The sequence below is a fragment of the Apis cerana genome, linkage group LG4, assembly GCF_029169275.1.
Source record: "Apis cerana isolate GH-2021 linkage group LG4, AcerK_1.0, whole genome shotgun sequence".
Lineage (NCBI taxonomy): Eukaryota > Metazoa > Arthropoda > Insecta > Hymenoptera > Apidae > Apis > Apis cerana.
In genome coordinates this window covers 6,148,099-6,168,387 of record NC_083855.1, presented here as the reverse complement: position 1 = coordinate 6,168,387, position 20,289 = coordinate 6,148,099, and the positions used below count along the sequence as shown (strand labels likewise).

General features: G+C 39.9%; 1 protein-coding gene and 1 long non-coding RNA gene across 3 annotated transcripts in view; one reads left to right on the top strand and one right to left on the bottom strand.

Annotated features, from left to right (window-relative positions):
- LOC107995670 (uncharacterized) overlaps window positions 1-8,259 on the bottom strand; it is an 82,722-nt gene extending 74,463 nt beyond the window's left edge. For both annotated transcript variants that reach the window (XR_001765612.3, XR_009829511.1), the window contains exon 1: window positions 8,168-8,259. This is a non-coding gene — a long non-coding RNA (uncharacterized LOC107995670). The remainder of the gene's footprint in view (window positions 1-8,167) is intronic.
- LOC107994632 (mannosyl-oligosaccharide 1,2-alpha-mannosidase IA) overlaps window positions 1-20,289 on the top strand; it is a 467,472-nt gene that overhangs the window by 253,777 nt on the left and 193,406 nt on the right. The window lies entirely within an intron of this gene.

The following is a 20,289-nucleotide window of genomic DNA, read 5'->3' as shown; positions in this document are numbered from 1 at the left end:
TTTCACTCCCGATCGAATCTCGTCATCATTATCATTACCGTAACGATGCAATTACCCGCATCTTTCGAGTGGATGACTAGTGTCGCAAAAACCGTTCCATCGACACCATGAGAATGGAGAATGAGACAGAATGTATCGTGCAACACAAAGTTTCGAAACGATTTCGAGGCTGTAAAGCCTGGTCGAGTAAAGGCGAGGAAAAACGAAATGGAAATCAGAGCCGCCAATCGTTAAATCGAGCTCTATTCGCAACTTTCTCGCCGTCGACTTTTATGCATACACCCTGCCTCGTATCCCCTCCTCCTTCTAGTCCGACAGAGCCCTCCCTCCTCGTGGAAACCGTATTTTCCAATGCTTCGCCACCCCTCCAACCGCGTCGCATTATCGCGGCTCCCTCTTGTGTGAAAATATCTCCCGCGCGACTGGAAATTTATTTTACGGCAGTGTTTGAGGGAAGAAGAGACGCAAGTTTTTTATTTTTATTTTTTTGGAAGAGGTTGTGATCGCGAATCTAATTTAAATGATTTTGCTTTAAAGATGTCGACGAGCGAGTAACGAGTAAATGGGAAGAGCGATGAATCGTGGATGCGATCGATCTATCTCGAGGATAGTCTCGAAAATAGATGCAAGAACGATCCAAGACCGACTCCTTAGGGTCGTTCAACGCATTTACCCCCAGCGTCCACTTTAGAGAAGACGAACGGAGCTACTCTCCGCCCATTACTTACTCAAGTAGACTACACCGTGAAATCCTCTTTCTTTTCACCCCTCTCCCCTCCCCTCGACATCGCTCAACTGCTATTTACACGCAACCAAAGACCCCAGAAATCTTTTCCTCGGTGAATTTAACAACTCCATTCTCTTCGCGGCTATTCACGAATTTTCGACCGATTATCCACCAGCTCCCCTCTAAAATCTCGAAAATCCGCCTTCTCGAGTAATTTCCACAAATTCTCAACCGATTTACTACCTCGTAATTAACTTCGAGTCTACTTACACTCGAGAAATTAAAATAAACACGTTTCGCAACATCGAGCTTGCCAAAAATTACCGAATGAATAATAAAAAAATTATATATACACGTTATTATCTTTCCACGCTTCTTTCTCCTCAACAGTAATTAGTCGGTGAAAAATTCCCCAATTTCACACAGATCCCACCACACTTTCCCTGCAAACAATCCCTCCCCATTACGAATTACACGCTATCCCATCCAATAATAAAGCTTCGCGACCCGTGTCAAGAATTTTCACGCGCACGGTACTTACGGTCAAATTAACGTCGTTACAGCGCATCCCGGCTGTATCCCAACCAACCAAAGATCCTCCGTTATTCCTTCCATTATTAGCGTCTCGAACACCTGCTGATCTAACCGACGTGAAATACCGCGTTACTCTCTCTCTCTCTCTCTCTCTCCCTCTTTCTATCTTTTTGCCTTCGACCCGCCAACAGTTCGAGCAACTCGACCGGCCGGATCGTAACTAACCGGGCAAGTAGCTCGGGGAAGCTCGTCGAAACCGCGAAGAATAAACGTATTTCAAACTGATTTACACAGCTAATTCGAGAGGTATGCGCCGTGGATGGTAATCGACGCGATTTCGGATTAAGAGAGGAGGGGGGGAGAGTTCGCTTCGAGCGTTGACTCCAAGCTTTTCCATCTTTTTCAATACGATAAGTGCATAATCGTGAGAATACCATACAGGGTTTTAAGATGCATTCGTCTCTTTTATGATTCTTAATGACGCACGGTGTGGAGAAACGGAGATTTACGGAATTACCGTTGCTGAATTATTATCATTGTTGTTATTTTCTTTTTTAAATAGTCTTGCTGGGGCTAGGTACGCGTAGGTGTATTGTATCGTACGCGTGATCGTTGAAATGATTTCCCGATTCGTCTCGTAGAATCTTGGAGAATCGAGCGATCTTTATCTGCTTTTCGAGCGATGATAAAACCGTGGAAGATATTCGATTTTATCGAAAATGAATTAATAATAGTTTCGATCTCTTTTTTTGGGAGGGAAAAGAAAATTGGAGAAGTCTCCGCCTTATCCATGTTGAGGGGGGAGGGGAGGGCAATCTTTATCAGTTTTCATAATTGCTTTGCGGATCGGTTTTCTAAAGTTTGTTCATAGATAAATGAAGATAAATGATAATTATACGTATAAACGTACCGTAATCTCGAAAATAGCAACAGAGAAACATATTTGCATACGGTGATTTTCATACACGTGATGCGCATACTTTCAATCTTGATCACTTTGCAGATCGTTAAATTACGTATATTTATGCAAATTCAAATTTTGATCAATTAGAGTCACGGAACTTAAAACTCGACGCATAAAACTCGCAAGAATCTGTTCGAGAAAAATTTTCAAAATCCATCCTCGTTGCCTCTTTCATATTTACACTTTATCTCTCGATCCCTGGATTTTTAGAAACTAGAAAATTGGAAATACAGTAACGTCCATCCCCACATCTCGTCCCTACTTGTCGCATTTCAAATAAGACTGATGGAAAGAAGAAGAAGAAGAAGAAGAAGAAGAAAAGAAAAAAAAGGAATGCAAACCTCGGCGAAAAACTCACGAAAGGCATTTCTCAGAAAGAGAAATAGCCATAACGAATTATTGCCGCGTGTATAATACTTGGGGATCCACCGAGGCAAAATTAAAAAGCAAGAGGCAATTTCTCGAGGCAATTATAATTATACATTTTAATTACACGATGCCCACGTTTAAAACCACTTGCGCAAGTTACCTCCTCGCCATGCGAATAGATTAGATCCACCGTGACAAGGGGAGAATGTACCGAAAGCTACTTGTAACTCTAATCTCTCCCTGTTGCGTATGAACGCGTCAAGATACCAGACAGTGCCTGCTCGGAACACTGACGGACTGCTATATAACTCCTCTTGTTTTGGTACGAGAAATTATCGAGCGTATAAATTACAACCGTATAAAGTTGTCGGAAGTTGCACCAGTACTTATGGAACTTGTTGAACCAGACGGGATAAGATTGAGCACGCCGGTCACGATCCTTCTTTCTTTCTTTTTTTTAAAAGGAAACTTCCTCGCGAGAATTTTGCAGGAACACAACAATTATTAAAAATGGTAATTATTAATTCTTTTCCTTAAGTATACATTTTCTCGTGTTCGTTTCCTCCTTTATATCTTTTTAAAATAATTCTTTCCTCCTTATTTAGTTGTATTGAATAGACGAGGTATTTTGTCGTTTAAAAGATTACTGCTTGCACGATTTTTGCGCGTGCAACGAATATTCCAAGATAACAGAAACGCGTGAGAAACGTAGAATTGCAGTACAAGACGTAAATCCTCTTCCAAATCGATCGCTAATACGATCTCCATCCTCGGTATCCTCCGAATTTTACGAATCGTCGAGCAACACGTGTGGCAGGGAAGCAAAAAAGCTTTCTCCTTTTTGGTTCCACCGGTATCCCTCCCCCTCTGGAGAGGCCTCGATCGATCTTCCCGCCTTTCCCGCGACTTCCACCCCCTCTTTTCCACCTCTTGTCTGAAACAATGCACCGCATCTCGCATAAACTTGCACGCACGCCTCTCACCCGCTAGAACCTGGTAGCCACTCGTAAACTGTGGGCGAAACGGCGCTATATAGATACGCGGGAGACGTGGAGCAAGCCTCGAGGCGAGATAGAGGGGCCGTATCGTTCGATATATCGCGGGAAGTGGCGGCTGCCAGACTCGTCGACAGCCCCGCTCGAGTGGCTGTGCGTGCCACACAGTACGCCTATTATTGGTGATCGTGACCGTGTTCCCTTGGAAAGGGTGCCGAGTTACCCTACCCTTTTACACTTGGACGCTCAACACTACTGGCGCAACCGCACGGTCGTTCAACCAACCCCTCGACTTCGATGACTTTCCACTTCCTCGACCCGATCGATCGACCCGTTCGATCTCGTCGTGAAGGGGGTGAAGAGAGGTCGTATGGTAACGAGGGAAGTACGGATGTTTTCGGATGGGGGGAGGAGTAGAGCAGAGATTCGAGAATTATTTTACGCTTTCGACTTTGAACTTGATTCGAATCGATTCGTCGCGTGAAAAGAGTGAGCGATGGAATGTAATCGATTAACTGTCTAAATATGTCATTAAAATGAACCTATTAAATGTAAAAAAAGAAGACTATTTATTCTATGGATACAGTCGTTTGCCAGATATAAACTTTCGAATCGATTTGATCCTTTGGGTCAAATTAACTCGGATCCTTATAGCTTAGACAACAATTTCCTTACGATGAAAGAGAAGAAGAAGTGCATTCTGCACTGCAAATTTCGAGTTGAAGAAATTTCGCATTTACACCGAGGATCTGTATTTCTCTTCAGGACCACTCGCGCCATCAGTCACGCGAGCTGGTATTCTGGTGTCAGCGACGCAACGAGATAAACTCGTCTATCGCCTCGTCGCGAGTCACTCGTTCACCAGACGAGCAAAAAGAAAACCGAGGAATTCGCCGTTTTGCAAACGGAAGATAAATCAATGCGAAACGCGGCCCGTTACAAAGTTCAACGGAGAACCGTTGCAATTCCACGCGAAAATTCGCTTTGCAAGAAGGACGGAGGAATGCTTCCGCGAAACGAATTTTATATTATCGCTCCCCCTCGTAAGAAGAAATGAAACAAAATCACCGATATTCATTTCCGTCGAAAATGCGAAAAAGTTTCGTTTACGAATAGATAAAGATAGATAAGAGAGGAACCGTTATCGTTCAAAATTTCCACACCCTCCTTCGTTCCAACCGCAAAACAACTAATAACACCACCACCACGCCGCCAGCAACAACAATAATACATCTCACCCTTCAACCCCAAAGCCAAATACGGCAGCATCACCGATCAATCTCCAACCAGCCCCCGAAACAACGTGAAATCCCGACACAAAAGCGAGACCCTCGACCACCGTCGCCCCAACCCAGCCTCGCCGAGCTTTTGGCGCCCACGGTGCGGAAGCGGGCGCGAAATCCGGGTCAAAAAGGGGGCCCGGGACCGGTGATCAATCACCGTGGTGGCCCGCCGCGTCCGAGCTCTCGATCCTTGTGAAAAGCTCGACGAAAAATGAGCGCTCCTCCGATTACAACGTCCACGAGGGGGGCCGCCCTTCCTCCCCCATGTTTCCCGCGGATCGGGATTTACGACAACCTGGTCGTTGCATATTTCTGGCTACCAGTCGGATCGGTCACGCCGCGTCAACGGGCCGATAACATCGCCCATTATCCCGCGTATCGTTCGTTATACCCGGGAATATCGTTAGGCTTCTCCACTCGGCGAGGGAGGGTAAAAGGGTTTACGGGCGTGGATCGCTCGTAAACCGTCCGTGACACGTATTTGCACAGGGAAGGAGGGGGGAGAGAGGGAGAAAGAGGGAAATATGGTGGTTGTCGGAGAGGGAAGGAAGGAAGGAAGGAAGGAAGGAATGCTGGTAGACGCGTCAGAGACACCCGTGTGTGCCTCTCTCGCCTGCTTAATAAATGGCGCGAGGCCGACTTCTGGTAACGCGTGTTCCAGCGATTCGAAACGTTTTCGTGAACGAGAGGATCTTGGGATTGGTGTATATATATATATGGATGATAGGAAATTAGTGGTCTGCGTATGGAGAATCAATTTCTCTCGTAACAAGAGAAAGTCTGTTTCGAAAGTGCAATGTTCCTAATGGATTTCCAAGGGAATCAATTCGAGGATGAGGTCGTGTGAATCGATTGGCGCGCGATCGAACGAGCGTGGAACACCGGTTTCCCTTCGACGAACGGGCAAACGTTTCTATGAGCGTGAGTGACAACGTCAACCGATCTTGTCTAATCTTGGTGTCGAAACTTGGTGGACGATTCAAACGCGCGAAACGATCAAACGATCCGATCGATGATCTCGTGGCCCTCGATGCAATCAGCATCCTCCCATTTACCTGTCGACACAACCTGACCCAATCCTATCCCAGGATAAAGACTCGAGTCTCGGATCTATTCAACGAAGAATTTGGAATATTTTTAATAATTAAGATCCTTTATCAAAGAAATCGTATCGAGTCGTTGTAAAAAGATTCGAAATTGCTAAATGACACTTGAATTTTAAGTGTAAATCATCGTCATTGCAATCGAAAATCATTTAAACGTTTAATTTAATTTAAAAATGTCGAAGAAATAAATTGTTACTTGAATAAATTTTGAAAAAACTTGCTTGGACACGTGTCTTATTATTTAAAACAAACTTTTAATTTTTCGATTTTACAAATTTCACAAACACGATTAATTTCTCTCTTCCAAAATTCCTCTCCCCAACTTCCTACGATTCAAAAATCGAAAGATATAAATCGAACCCATTGAAAATCAAACCACCTTCCAAATTCCCTTCCCCCTCGAATTAAACTCGGGCCAAAAGAGAGGAGAAAGAAAGGAAGAGCGGGAGGCAGGTTCAAAGACAGCAGGGAGCGAACGAGGGCGAAGGGAAAGAAAGAAGGCGGCGGATCGTTAGCCTTTAACCATCACCCGGGGCAGAACGTTGTAACGGGGTTCATCGTGCCCCGTCCATTACTTACGTCGCGTAATATTATAGCTTCCTCATTAGGGAACGCAAGGGTGAGGAAAGCTTGTCCTGGAGGCGTGCAACTCGGGGCCACTGCCGCCTCGTAACGAATCGTAAACAATTGATCATTTTTATCGTCCGAGTGTCTTTCTAGGATGGGTAATCAGCGCCGAATCAACATAGCCACGTTATTACATTGGCTCACGAAAAATAATCGAACGCGAACGTTATAGAAGGAAATTTATCCGACTCGATAATTTTTGTTGAAAAGAGAAATCAGCTTCTAAAGTCTGGGAAATCTTTAGGATCAAATTTTCCTTTCTGCGAATAGGCAATAACGCGAATATTTCGATGCTCGTTGATCAAAGGCATAACGAGCTTAAAGAATATAATAAAACTTCGGCACGTATCCGCCTCGGTTAATTCATTCCGCTTGTTTCTCGGTTTTATTAGCTGTTTGCGCGTCTTGTTTGCCTCGCGTGCCAATGGCGACCAAGACTTTCGACCGGTCTGATGGTCTCGTTCGAACGCTCGGGGATTTTGTACTCGACGAACGTTTGCTTTGGGTTAGGATGTTTGCACGGTGTATTTCTTGTTTGACGATTTTGCCTCCTCGTACGGCGGTAATCGTGATTCGAGGAAGTGGAATTTTGGGAACGGATCGATCGTTCGAACGTATACAACTTCTTACGTGTAAAATTGGTGTTGCGTTAGGGAATAATTTCAATATTTCTTCCAAAATTTCTTTCCATCTTTCGATCGTAATAATAATTATACTCTATATGGTTTCCATTATCGAAAAACAATCGGTCGTCCGTGAATAAAAATTATTAAAAAAAGGCAAAGTTTGGATCGTCCAGGAGGAGGAGAAGGATATAAAATCGATTTCGAAATGCTCGGCGGCTCGAAACGCGGGGGTAATTTATCCGAACGAAAACCGGAAGTCCCAACGGCGAAGCGAAGGCAGCCGAAATTGGTATGCAAAACGAGATAAATCACGCTTACGTCCGCCGCAGCTGCAGCTGCGAACCACGGGAATTCGTTTCATCGCGCGGATGAACCACCGCTTTCTCCGCCTCGTATTCGCTTTTCTATCGATATCTGAACGCGAAAAATCGGCCTTTCCAACGGGTGGTTGAACACCATTCCGGCCCAATTGTCCACAAGGATTAAGAATTTCGCGAGAAATCGAGGAAATTGTCGCTTCGTTATAATCAGATCCAACCGGGTATATTCCGTTGAATAATTTCGTTTCAGGTGGTCTGATTTCGTTGTTCTTCGAATTTAATTACTTCATTTACGTCGAAAATAGAAGATCGTTTAATCGAATTCTAGAGAGATTAATCGCGTTATACCGTCGAGACGTTAAAATGTTAAAAATTTAAAAACCCGGCCCATAGAAATAGTCTTGCTTTTAATTTGTATAAATCGCGTTTCATGCGTATTATTGAGAAATATTTTATATTGAGAAATATGTAAGAAATACGAGATTTCGAGAAATATCTCTAGAAACGATTTAATCCATCTCCAACGTAATTAAAACGGTGTAGAAATTTTTGTTTCGCCACTTAAAAATATTTAACCAACTATCGTTTAATAGTTTAAATAAGATGCATGACTCACCATCGTTCCGCAACGATGACGCTTCCAACGGTGGAATAATTTCCGCAGTTCTTAATTTTCGATGTTTACCGCACGAAATTGGAATAACGACTGAGCTCCGATCCACAGAGGTGAGTTTATGTTTATATTCACGCGACTGCGTCCTTTGTGGATTTTCAAAATCGCTCGTAATATCTTAAATATAATTTTACATATCGTTGTTACGATATATATTATAATAAAATAAATTATAATTTATATAATTTTTTATAAATCAAATAAATATTTAATATTATTTATAATAATGAATTTTTTAAAATCGTAAATCGTAATTTAAAACAAATTTATAAATTGTAACAACACATGAATCTCGTTCACAATTTTTCAATTATTTCAATTACAATTAAACACAAGCTTTCCATACTAGCTTTTTACAATTTCGTAAAATTATTAATGTTCCACATTAAAATATAGAATTACTTATAACTGTTTAACGAACAAAGAACGGTAAAAGAAAAAGAAAAAAGAAAAAAAAGCTCAAGATTTCGAAAGAACAACACATGAATCTCGTTCACAATTTTTCAATTATCTCAATTACAATTAAACACAAGCTTTCCATACTTGCTTTTTACAATTTCGTAAAATTATTAATGTTCCGCATTAAAATATAGAATTACTTATATTTGGAACTGGTTAACGAACAAAGAACGATAAAAGAAAAAAGATTTCGAAAGAACAATGCCGCGTATTTTTCAAAATGGCAAAAAACCGAGCACCCTTTAAAAATGATTTTTAAAGCATCGACGAGTATACATACAATTTTTAACTCGCTTTAACGCCCTCCTGGCAAATGCATTTCTGCGAAACAACTGTCATCGGCCACGCGAGGGGGAGTGGATTCCGGAAAGCGGTGCAATTTCTGCGAGAATATCCTCCCCCCGTTGGAACGAATAAGACGCGGGAGGAATTGTCGCTTGCCTGTCAAACCGGCCATTTCGAGGAAAAAATCGAAAATGATACGATGCTTTCACCGAAATTGCGCATACGGTTTTTTCTTTTCCATGAAAATTTATTGTTATTCCATCAAGATCAATGGTTGAACGATAGTTAAAAGAGAGAATTTTTGATTATATAAATAAATATATTTGTTTAAACGTGATCAGAGAAAACTTGGAATTATATCTCCGTTGAAGAAATTGATCTAACAAGTTTTCCGACAAAAAAGATTTTAAATGAAACTATTGATAATCGCAACGATGTTTTCGTGCATCTCATTAAGCAATATCGAAAGAATCTGAATGTAGAAATAGTGGAACAAAGTCAAGATTTAGGAAAATTGTATCGAGAATTCTAGAATGTGTAGAATAAAGATTTAATGCGAAGAATTGATTATTATTCGTAAAAAATCAGAAATTCTTTAAAACCACCATAAAAATAGTTTATTCCCTCGTCATTATCCATTATTCCTGAAGAAATAATCTTAAAAGCAATTACTCTTTCATAAAAGATCCATCTATCGGACAAGACGTATAATTTTACGGGTCAAATTATTTTTCCCATCCGTAAATAACGCATCACGGACCCCGTTTTATCGAAACATTTTATCACAGGCGAATAATTTCCACCAAAGTCGTAATACGTCATAAAATATTTCTATAACGATTCTAAGCCGATCTTGGTACAAATTCCGTTCGAGAACACTGTCACGAAGATAACGCATTCAGGATTGTTTTTCTTAGCCGCTACGGGAACACGTGTAGCTCGTTAGATTAAAAGAGTGACACGGAACGCTCGGTAGCGATCTCATCTTTAAAACCACGGATGGCCGGCCGATAAAGTTTCGAATAAAATACACGATAACGCCACCAGATACCCGTGTAAAATTTATTTACACGGTGTATATCTTTCTCTCCTCCGTGCAACTGGTAACCGTGAAATTCCTGCTTCTCAGAGGCAAGTTTAATTGCATCGTCAATTCTTGAACATTCATGCTTGTTTCTCTTTCTCTCTTTTCTTTTCCCTTTAATCTTCCTTGTATATTTGCGATGAAATATCTATTAATGATCGAATATACTTATACTTTTGAGAAAAGTATTAAGTTAAGAATAATTTTCGAAATACGGATCGTTGAAATTTCTCACGAATTTATAAACATTGGTTGTACGTTTTTATTTTCTTCTATCGTCTATGATCGTCTACATCGACGTATTTACCATAACGAGAGCACGATATATCGAAGTGGATAAACAAATGTTTCGTTCGTGGAAAATATAGACAACGACTGGTAGAAAACTTAAGGAAAAAGATAGTAAAGGAGGATTAACGAGAATTTATTATCGAAGATTTATTATTTTAATTACTTTTTAATCTTCCTCCTTTAATTAAATCCGCTCCTTTTTAAATTAATTTTCCAGGAAATATATCTTCACAAAAAAGAAAAAAGAAAATGAAAAAAGAAACGAATATTAAATAAATGATGCTAAGAAACGAAGATTCATCCTCGATCGAAATTTCAAAAGAAATTTTCAAGGAAATTCGATCAAATTTAAAAATGGAAAATCCATCGAGATGAAAAGAAGCGATTCTCCTTTTAATAAATTTAATCGAGAGAAAGGCTCCCTCTAATCAAGAATAAAATTTCCTCCACCCTTTGTGCCGTCGTCTTCCGCTCCATGTTTCTGTATCTGTAACGCTGTTCTCGTGGATAACCATCTCGTGATTCTTTGTAACGAAGGAAGGATCGAAAGTCGTCACGATGACGGGTTCGTGGAAGTTGTGGACCGTTGTCCACCGACAGAATCATCGTGGAAACCGGTCAGGCTGGAAGACTTCTTGCAGGAGGAAACATTCCATTTCAGTTGGAAAGCGAGGGACAAACTCGAGAAACGGTGAACGTTGACCTTACCCGGAAGAATGGCGGCGACGAAGAACTCTTTCATCGAGATTAATCGATCGTTTTAACCTGAAATGCCACTCCATTCGTTCGTCTTGATCACAAGTGATTAATCCTGATTATCGATATTAATATACAATATGACGAGTGAAAATGAATTCTAATTCTTTCTTTTTCTACTCGAAGAGTTTCAATTAATAGAGGAATTGATATTTTCATTCCATCCTCTTTCGATTAATTTCTACAATAAAATTTATTTATTATATGTTCAATACACTTGAAACTATCACGAGTTTATATAATATTCGAACGCGTTTAAAAATATCGATGATTATGAATTATTTAGGTTGGTGGTCGAAAGAATTTGATACAAATCTGATACAAAGTTTAAACCGTTATAATCTCGAGAGATTTGATCGATAGCCCAGTTCGAGAATTTGGGAAAATTTTCTTGTCCCATTTAAAGGTTCAACAATTTTTACTCTAAAATTATCTTAAAATAAAAACTTCACATCGTTCGTCATCTCCCTAAATCCACTCACCCGATATATCATATATTCGATCAGCAATATAAAGCTTTTGATATTTATTCGTTTAAAAAAAAGAAGAAAAAAGAAAAAGTTCGTTCGACTGTTTCAAAAATTACTCCACCGCTTTTCACCGCTTCAACTTCCGCCAATCATCCCCAAAGACCTCCCTCCTCGTTCGAGCACGCCGGCGATGGCGTGCGAACCACGCGAAGATGGGATAATTTCCCGCTCGTGCCTGCTCGTCACGCGATCCACCGGACACTGCTCCTCCACTTTCAGACCCGCCGCCCAACGAATTTGCATAGCTGCACGCGGCGCACCGGTTCCCGATAGAAACCGCGCGACACCAACGCTTCGTGTCGGCGCCGGATTTTAAGCCGATCGCGATACCGCGGCTCCCGCGTATCCTTGCCGGGGCCCCGCTTTATCGGGCCGGATCTTTTCGGCCCCGGCTCTTACGTTTTCGCCAGCCTTTCCGCGTTGCTCCACCTTGTTCCACTCGTGTTCAGACCAACGCCCGCCTCTCGCCTGTGTTCCAGATGGAGGAGATAGGGCAAGAGTGCCTCGATGCTTTGCATTCGAACGAGTGTGCGTGTACGAGAGAAATATATATATATATATATGAGAAGAAGAGTAACGAGATCTTTCTATCCGTCTATAATTGAGAATATGAGATATTTTAGATGGTAAGATGGAGGGTGATTCAATTTCTTGTATCATTATTTGTATCATCAGGTTGGTTGTGGGAAGATATCGAAAGGGGTCGTTCATCGTGCTCCTAAATTCATCCGGCGGACAACAATTTAAACCGTGCACAACATCCGAAACCCCGATTCGGATTAACTTTCTCTTAGCACGCGATGGCTCGATCGATCCTGCAGCTGTTTTTACGATCGATTATCGAACCCGTCGGGCGGAGTACTTTCATCCATCCTGCAGACCCAGTCTCGTCCTCTTCGAAGAATATGTATGTATATATTCTTATAATATTCTTATAATCACTAATTATAATTAACACATTGTTTAAATACACAGGAGATTTCTATAATCTCGTAAGATAGTTATTGCTCTCCGATATTTTTCTTTCTTTCTTTTTCTTCGCAAACAATATTCCCGCCGGCGAGCGCACAATACCCTCGGAGTCCAATCACGTCCAACACCGTTCACCTTTCGACCCTCGAGAGGTGGTTCTCCGCTAAATGGAGCTGGTTCGTCGCGACGTACGAGGCTCGACACCAGGCTGGGCAAGCTCGAGGGGACGGTTCTTTGGGCCCTGTTTCACGAGCAGACCACCCAGTCGCGACGTGGTACAACCGGAGGTATACAGCAAGAAGCACAAGCCGCCGACTTAGATTTAGGCTCGGTACGATATATACGAGTTTGCGCGTACGCGAAAAACACGGTTTTACTCCCTCGTGGCCTCCCCTCCCCCGGCTTGACGTGACGTTTTTTGTCCGACGAATCGTCCAACGTCCATCCACCATATGCCGCGCACAATTCATCGGCCAGCGATTTTCATCGGACGGAACTTATCGTTTAGCCGAGTTTAGCCAATAAGGCTAAACGTTCTTTCTAAAAACGATCTTCCGCCTCGTCTTCTCTCGTTGGATGATGGATCGAGGCGACACATCGTGGGGATTGTTATTATTGTATATAAATTCGTTAACAAGAATCGATTCATCTATTCTTTTCACTTTAATTGTTGTTATCAAGTTCGTATATAGGATGATTGGTAATAAAAATTAGGATCGGGGATTAGCGTTCAACGTTGATTTCTCACGAAATTTGTAAAGGAATTTTATATATCGATTTCCAAAATTTCTCCAAAATTTCGTCCCTCGAAAAGCTTCTCGCCTTCACTTCTCTCGAGAAAAGGAGACACTGTTTCCGGAAGCTGTTTCGATCTCGAGAATCTACAACACGAACGAGACAAAGGAGGAGGAGGAGCGAAGGGGAGATGGAAAGTCGGTCCGGATCGATTTTGGATAAAAGTAAATAACCGTGGACGGGCCGAGGGCGACGTTCCATTCGATCCACCCTGTTGATGTTCGGGAGCTAAGAAAGTGCAAGCAAGTCCCACGGCGGCCATACAGAACCACTCCGACTCTATGGCCTATTTGCGAGATGGGTCGAGGTCTCCCACGTATAGAACAATTTATTCCTTTCCTCCGTGCCTTTCCCCCTCCCTCTCCTTCTTCTTTTCGATTTTTTTCCCATTTTCATTTTCTTTCGTCTCTTCCCCCCGTGTTTTTCCGTAGTATTTTTCTTAGTATCTTCTACCCTTTCTCGCCCCTTCAATCGTTCTATTTCTTATCTTCTATTTTGTCTCTATTTTATCCTCAGATTTCCCCATTTGTTCCCTTGTTCCGCCAACCGAGTACAGCGATATATTCTCCACGCGAAATCTCGACGAGAATACCACGAGAACTTGGAACGAGGGAAGCTACGAAATTGGCGGATTCTGACGATTGGCAGATAAAATTCAACGTTTATCGACACGATCGTAAATCTGAAGACAGATAGTCCGGCTCGATAATTTATATAGGGAAATCGGTGAAATATACGTAGCTTTATTACGATGGTACAATTTCACGTTTCACGTATTTCAAATTATTATATATATATATATATATATATATATATATAATAAATAAATCTGTTCAAAAAATAGATGGAATAAAAAAAAAATCTTCATAAATACTTTTAAATAACGAAATATATTTTTTGTATTTAATAGGAAAGAGTGTCGATACGTTGATTCGTTGAACGCGGGAGGGTAAGTATTAAGAGACAAGAGGAAAGAAAGTATCTCCTCCAGTTTTTCTTGATGGCAAAAAGGTTCGATGCTCGTTACCATAAAATTTCAATTGGGAATAAAAGGATTTCCTTCCCCTGTTTCCACGCAATTGTACCACCGAGTGTAAAGAGACGGCCAATAAATGGTATATTTCAGTTTCTATCTCGTGGCACGATGCTTGTACCATTGGAAATTAAATATTGAAAGGTGATTAACTTCACGAGAATAATTGAGATCGTTTTCTCCGATCGAATACCGACAATACCGTTAATTCGAACCCGCTTTATCGTCCTTCTTTCTCTTCCGAGTTTTGTCTCCTGTACGCAAGAGGAGACAAGCATCGAATATTATTCCGAGAGAAATTCCATTTCGTATTGATTTTACGTATTAATGGCGATAAAGAGAGTACGGAGAATAATTTTGATCGTACGAGGGAATAATTTTCCATCGATAATTTTATACGAGTTGATTTTATACGGGATGATTTCCAATTAGTAGTAAATTTTATAGGATTTCGAAGGTATAAATTTTTCATCGTGCGTGGAAAATAATTTCGAAAGAAATGATTCACGATCGAGGAATTATCGATTCGATTTAATTTTGCATACAATTTTTCCCAGAGAAATTTCATTGCCTATCGATTTATCTAATCCTTTATTTATTTAGTTTCTGCCAGGCAGGTATATTTATAGATTCATTTTGGTTAAGTTTATGTATTTTCTACTGAATTCTCTTGATCGCTTTACACGAACGGTATATACGTTTGTATTTAGTTTGAAATGGTTTAAGCTTTATTTATTTAGGATATCAAATGGATTATTATTGTTATTTAAGATAATGAAATGGATTGGATTTTATTTATTTAGGACAGTGGTTATTTAAAACGGTTAATGGATCGTGGTTATATTTATTTAATAGTAGAATTATACCGAATTGTAACGCGTAACTAAATTATTATAATTAAAGTAGAATAATGAATTTAAACAGGTATATGATTTTAATAAATGTGAAATTTTACTTTTAGAGATAGCATCTTCTGTAGAAGTGAAAAAAAATCTGATGTTTCAATTTCAATTTATCTCGCGAATTTAAAACAACCAATTATATTACTTTAAAAATTAGATGCTAATCGCACGCTAAAGTGCTTCATTTTCTTTCACAAAACGAGAAAGTTATAATTTTCTTTACTTGGATAGAAATCTCGAAGAGCTAAGAAATAATTTTCCCAGCATTGTTTTCTTCTTTTTATCATAAAAACGTTGCACAATGAAGAAGAAAAGGGAAGAAAAAAAGGGGCGAAGGATTAATTAAAATTTCAAAAACCTATTATCATTATCTTCTCACTTGCTGAGCATAATAAAAGCCTACAAGAAGATTAAGAGGATAAAAAAGTTGATCGAAGAAAAAGAAAAAAAACAACTTCGTTATTGCGAAGACTTATCTCAGAGAAGATTCTTTTGCAGCTTCCTCTTGTTAAGAACAAAAAAAAACAACACAAAAACTATTTAAACAAGGATTAAACGAAATTACAATATTAGAAAAGAATTCAGATTGTTTATCGTTTTCTGATAGAATATATTTTTCCACCATCCGAAAAATTTAATACAACAATACGATATTGGAAAATGAAAATTAAATTATTCAGCTGTACAAGAATAAATAATACAATAAATATTATTTTACTCACAATAGTAAAATATCTTAAGAATATTATACTTCCGATACTTTTTACGATATTTTAAAAAATAACCGATCGCGTTACGTACATCTATTTTTTTAAATTCCAAAATTTCCTATATCTAAACTCCACCAAATAACCAATCATTTATTTCCTCTTTACCTTCAAAATTTTACCCTCTACAAAAATTCCAAACTTTCTATCCAAAACATCGAATCATTCAAATTTAATCCTCCCTCCCTACAATTTTTTTTCTTTTTTATCAAACCAGCTATTCCTCCTTACTTCGTTTCCGGCTCTTCCACTTATTTCCATCTTGCCCCCTCTCCCGTTTTATCACGGCCAAGGAACGTTTTTGTCCCGCTCCTTAACGTCGCGGAATGTTAAAACCCCAACCGTTTTCTTCTCCTTCCTCCCTCTCTGATCCAGACTTATCGTCACAGATTCTCTCTCTCAAGAGAGAGAGAGAGAGAGAGAGAGGAGAGAGAGAGAGAGAGAGAGGGGCTCTCCCCTTCCTCCAGAGGAAAGTGACGCGAGATTACGAGGAGGACTCCTTTATTACGGTTATTACCACCGTAACGCTCCTTCCCTTCCGCCACAACCTTTTTCAGGGACCAATTAAAATATTTTTTATCTTGACGCAGCTTTAATTTCGCCCGCTCGTCAAACGCGCTACCCAATCGCGTTTTAATCCGAATTCCCTTTCAAACGAGGGCCTCGAATTTCTTCTTGTTACTTTCCTGTAATGTGTATCGTAAAAAATGAGAGAATTCGCGCGAACAATTTTTCTTTTCTTCTCTCTTTTCTTTTTCCGAAGAAATCGAGGGAATTTTTAAAAATTTTAGGTTATCTGAAACTCATGATGTTTCGATTAAAGGGATTCCACGCGAAGGGAGAATCAAATTTTTAGATGAATCGAAAGAATTTCGAAAGCCGTATAACAAAAAAAAAAATCCCAATAATAATTACAAATATTCGATATAACGAAAACAAAAGGACGGTCATTAAGTTAATAACGTAAAAACGGAGCCAAGAAGAGAATCGGGCGAGCTTTCGAAGCCTGGAAAAAATCTCGATCCTCATATCCCCCTGAGAATACAGGATGGAGGGGATGAAAATGGCGTGCCCCTCTCCCTCCCTCCATTAATCACGATCGGTGGAGGAGAATCGGATCCGCGTCGAAGGTAATATCGTCCGCAAATGTTATTTTACCGCGGCCAGGCCGGTAATTGTACAGTAATGTTACCTTTATTAATATCGACGACGATAATAACGTCAGCCTGGGCCAACAGCGTTACGATAATGGCGGTAATGACTGTCTGTCGCGGGACGGTGGCCCCGATAAAACGATTTTCAACGATCGACGAAGCCCGCCGCACAAGCTTTTTGCTTGTCGAAAATCAATATTTGCGCGTACTCTAAACGCGGCTACCCGGGATCAGCTGTGGGCTCGATTAATTAAATTATTCGACAGCGTTCCGCTGCCTCCAAATACGCCATTAAGAATTCTCTTTTCGACGGGATCGAGCGACCAAGGGAAGGAAAAGCTGGAAATATACGACTCGGAGCGAAGTATCGATGGTTTAATGAGTCTATCATTGGATTTCCGATTTTCCCCCCCTTTTTCTTTTTTCGAAGAACTATAAAGTTGGAAACGATGAACAGTGACGAAGAGAAATAATTCTATTTCCAAAAATAAACTTTCTTTGAACATGATATTGTTGTTTATTATTTAAAAGGGAAAAACAAAAGGACGAACAGTTAAATTTGAGAACTGGATCGTATCTCCGATAGAAACTTTGTGCCTCCTCCTATTCTTCGACAACCATAATCAAGTTCAAGTTAATCGGTTTCCCTCGAACCAACTTCGCCACCTCCATCCACCGGAAACTATTCCAAAACTTTCGGCCGGGACGTGTTCGCGATGAAGAGAACACCCAAGTCTTTGAACTACGTTTCGGAGATTATGATAGCACGAAGTGAAAGTACACACTTGGAGAGCAAGTGAAAGTCTTATGGAATAAACCCCTTTTTTCCCTTTGTACTCAAAATTAATCTAATCCCCCAATATCTTTCTATTTAATACTTTGCGCATAAGAATAAACTTCGAAAGCAAAAGATCAATTCGAGATGATAATCACAAACGCATCGACAAGCTATAAACCAGTTCCAACTTAGAAAGACCTGACTTCATAGCATACAAAGCAAGTCTTGATTTTGCAATCGAGTCGATGAGAAATAATTAAAATCGTATTTTCATCGGGTGGATCGAGCAAAGCTCTGGTTAATCCCCTTCCAATCCCTCGATCCTCGTCTAAATCTACTTTTCCCTCTTAAGATGGAGGGGAATAGGATAGGAAACTATCCGGCAACTTCGATCCGGATGTATCCACGGCGAAGGGGAGACGAGAATGCGGCATTGAATCGCTCGACGGAGAAGGGCTTAAAGTTGTCCCACGTCCGGGCCAGAGAATCCAGAGTATCGATGCGGTGGAAATTAACGGGGATTTCGCCCGTGTTTGATACGTTTTATATACGTGTTAACGTGAATTTGGGGGGCGACTTAACCCTCGCGTCGACACCCCCAAATCTTGTCATCGTTCAACTTGTGATTTCTGAATCTTCCGTGTGTATCGATTATTCGAATAATAATATAAACCGGTTCAGAAATAAATTTATGTTAAGATAAGATTATGAGTGCTTAAACGTGCTTTTAATATATTTTGATATATTTTCTTACTTCATTTTTCTTTTTTCTTTTTTTGAAATATAATCTTAAGAATGAAGAGTAATCTGAGAACCATTTTCCTCTGTCGTGATCATTCATTAAAAACTATTTTTAATATAGTAAGGTAAATATAATATTTTATCTTTAGCAACTAATCTAATGATCATTTTGCAATCCTCTTATAATCATTCTTCTATTATCCTTTCGATATAAATTCATATTTACCCCTTCCATTCCACAATTTAAACATTTCGCTTTATCCTATCTAATCGTTTCCATGCCAAAATATCAAATCTATTTTCTTTCGTCATCAAACAAGGTATTACTTCAAAGCTCTTGAAGTAGACGGTTCAAAATCTCGTTTCCTCCAAATGATGCAATCCTAATATTAACGAGGCTCCGTTCATAACCCGTCTCTCCTCGAGAAAAAAATCTGACGCGAATCATTTTTTTATTCGACTGTTATCCAACTACGACGTTTTACGATCCCGAGAGTTTATGAACTGGAATTCGCGTGGAATCGATCGGCCGTAAACTTTTACTCTTTCGAAAGCTCGCTCGTCTCGAATCGGCGTGTCAACGATAAGACACGTGAATCCATATTTTCCGTTGGAACTTAATCTCGACGGGGCGAGGAGGGACGCCGAAATAAAACGCGAGGAATCAATGAAAGAAAATCGGGGGTGTAGAAGCTATCTTGGGATTTATGGATCTCGGATAAAATTTGCACCTCGTGCTTCCGATTTATGCTCGCGTCTTTGCTTGTCTTCCAAGTGATATCCCTCGTATTTTGCAAAGTAAAAGTGATATTTCGAGGATTAAGATTTGGTGCGATGAAAATTTTTATCCCGCGTTTTGAAAAGGGATACTTCTTCTTCGTATTTTCGAAGGGAAGATTTGTAGACTCGTGAAAAGTCTTATGAAACAATATTTCGAAGATCGTTTCGCGTGTAAATAAAATCAACGAAAAGTCTTCTATTCTCGTGTCGTTGATTTTTAAAGTTTCGGAGCAAAGATCGGATAAAATTTGCATCGAAAGTCTCGGGTTCTTCAATTTTGAAGTGACAGTTTTATATTTCAAAATTTTATTTTCAAATAAAGATCAAGTTTCGGCGAGAAACGTTCATCGATCTTTGAAAAGATTCGATTAAGAGAGGACATTTTCTATAAAGGAGAGGCAAGGGGAAATTTGATAGAAAGCAAAGATATTGGAAGGCATTGATTTAGGAGAGTTTTAAAATCACCGTCTTTTGGAACGTTTCCAAAAAACGGAATGGATCTTGAATTCCTTAGAGATATCTTACGATATGGGAACAGTTTACCTTAAATATCTTGTGGCCATCTTCCGATCGCTCTATCAGCAGATTTCATAATTTTTATTATTACTTTCAATATATTTTACTGTAATAATATTATTCCTACACTCTTTCAAATATTACAATAATTGGACAAACATTTCGTAAGTTAACTCACGTCATAATTTTACAATAAACCTAATATCGAATAATTAATTCGAA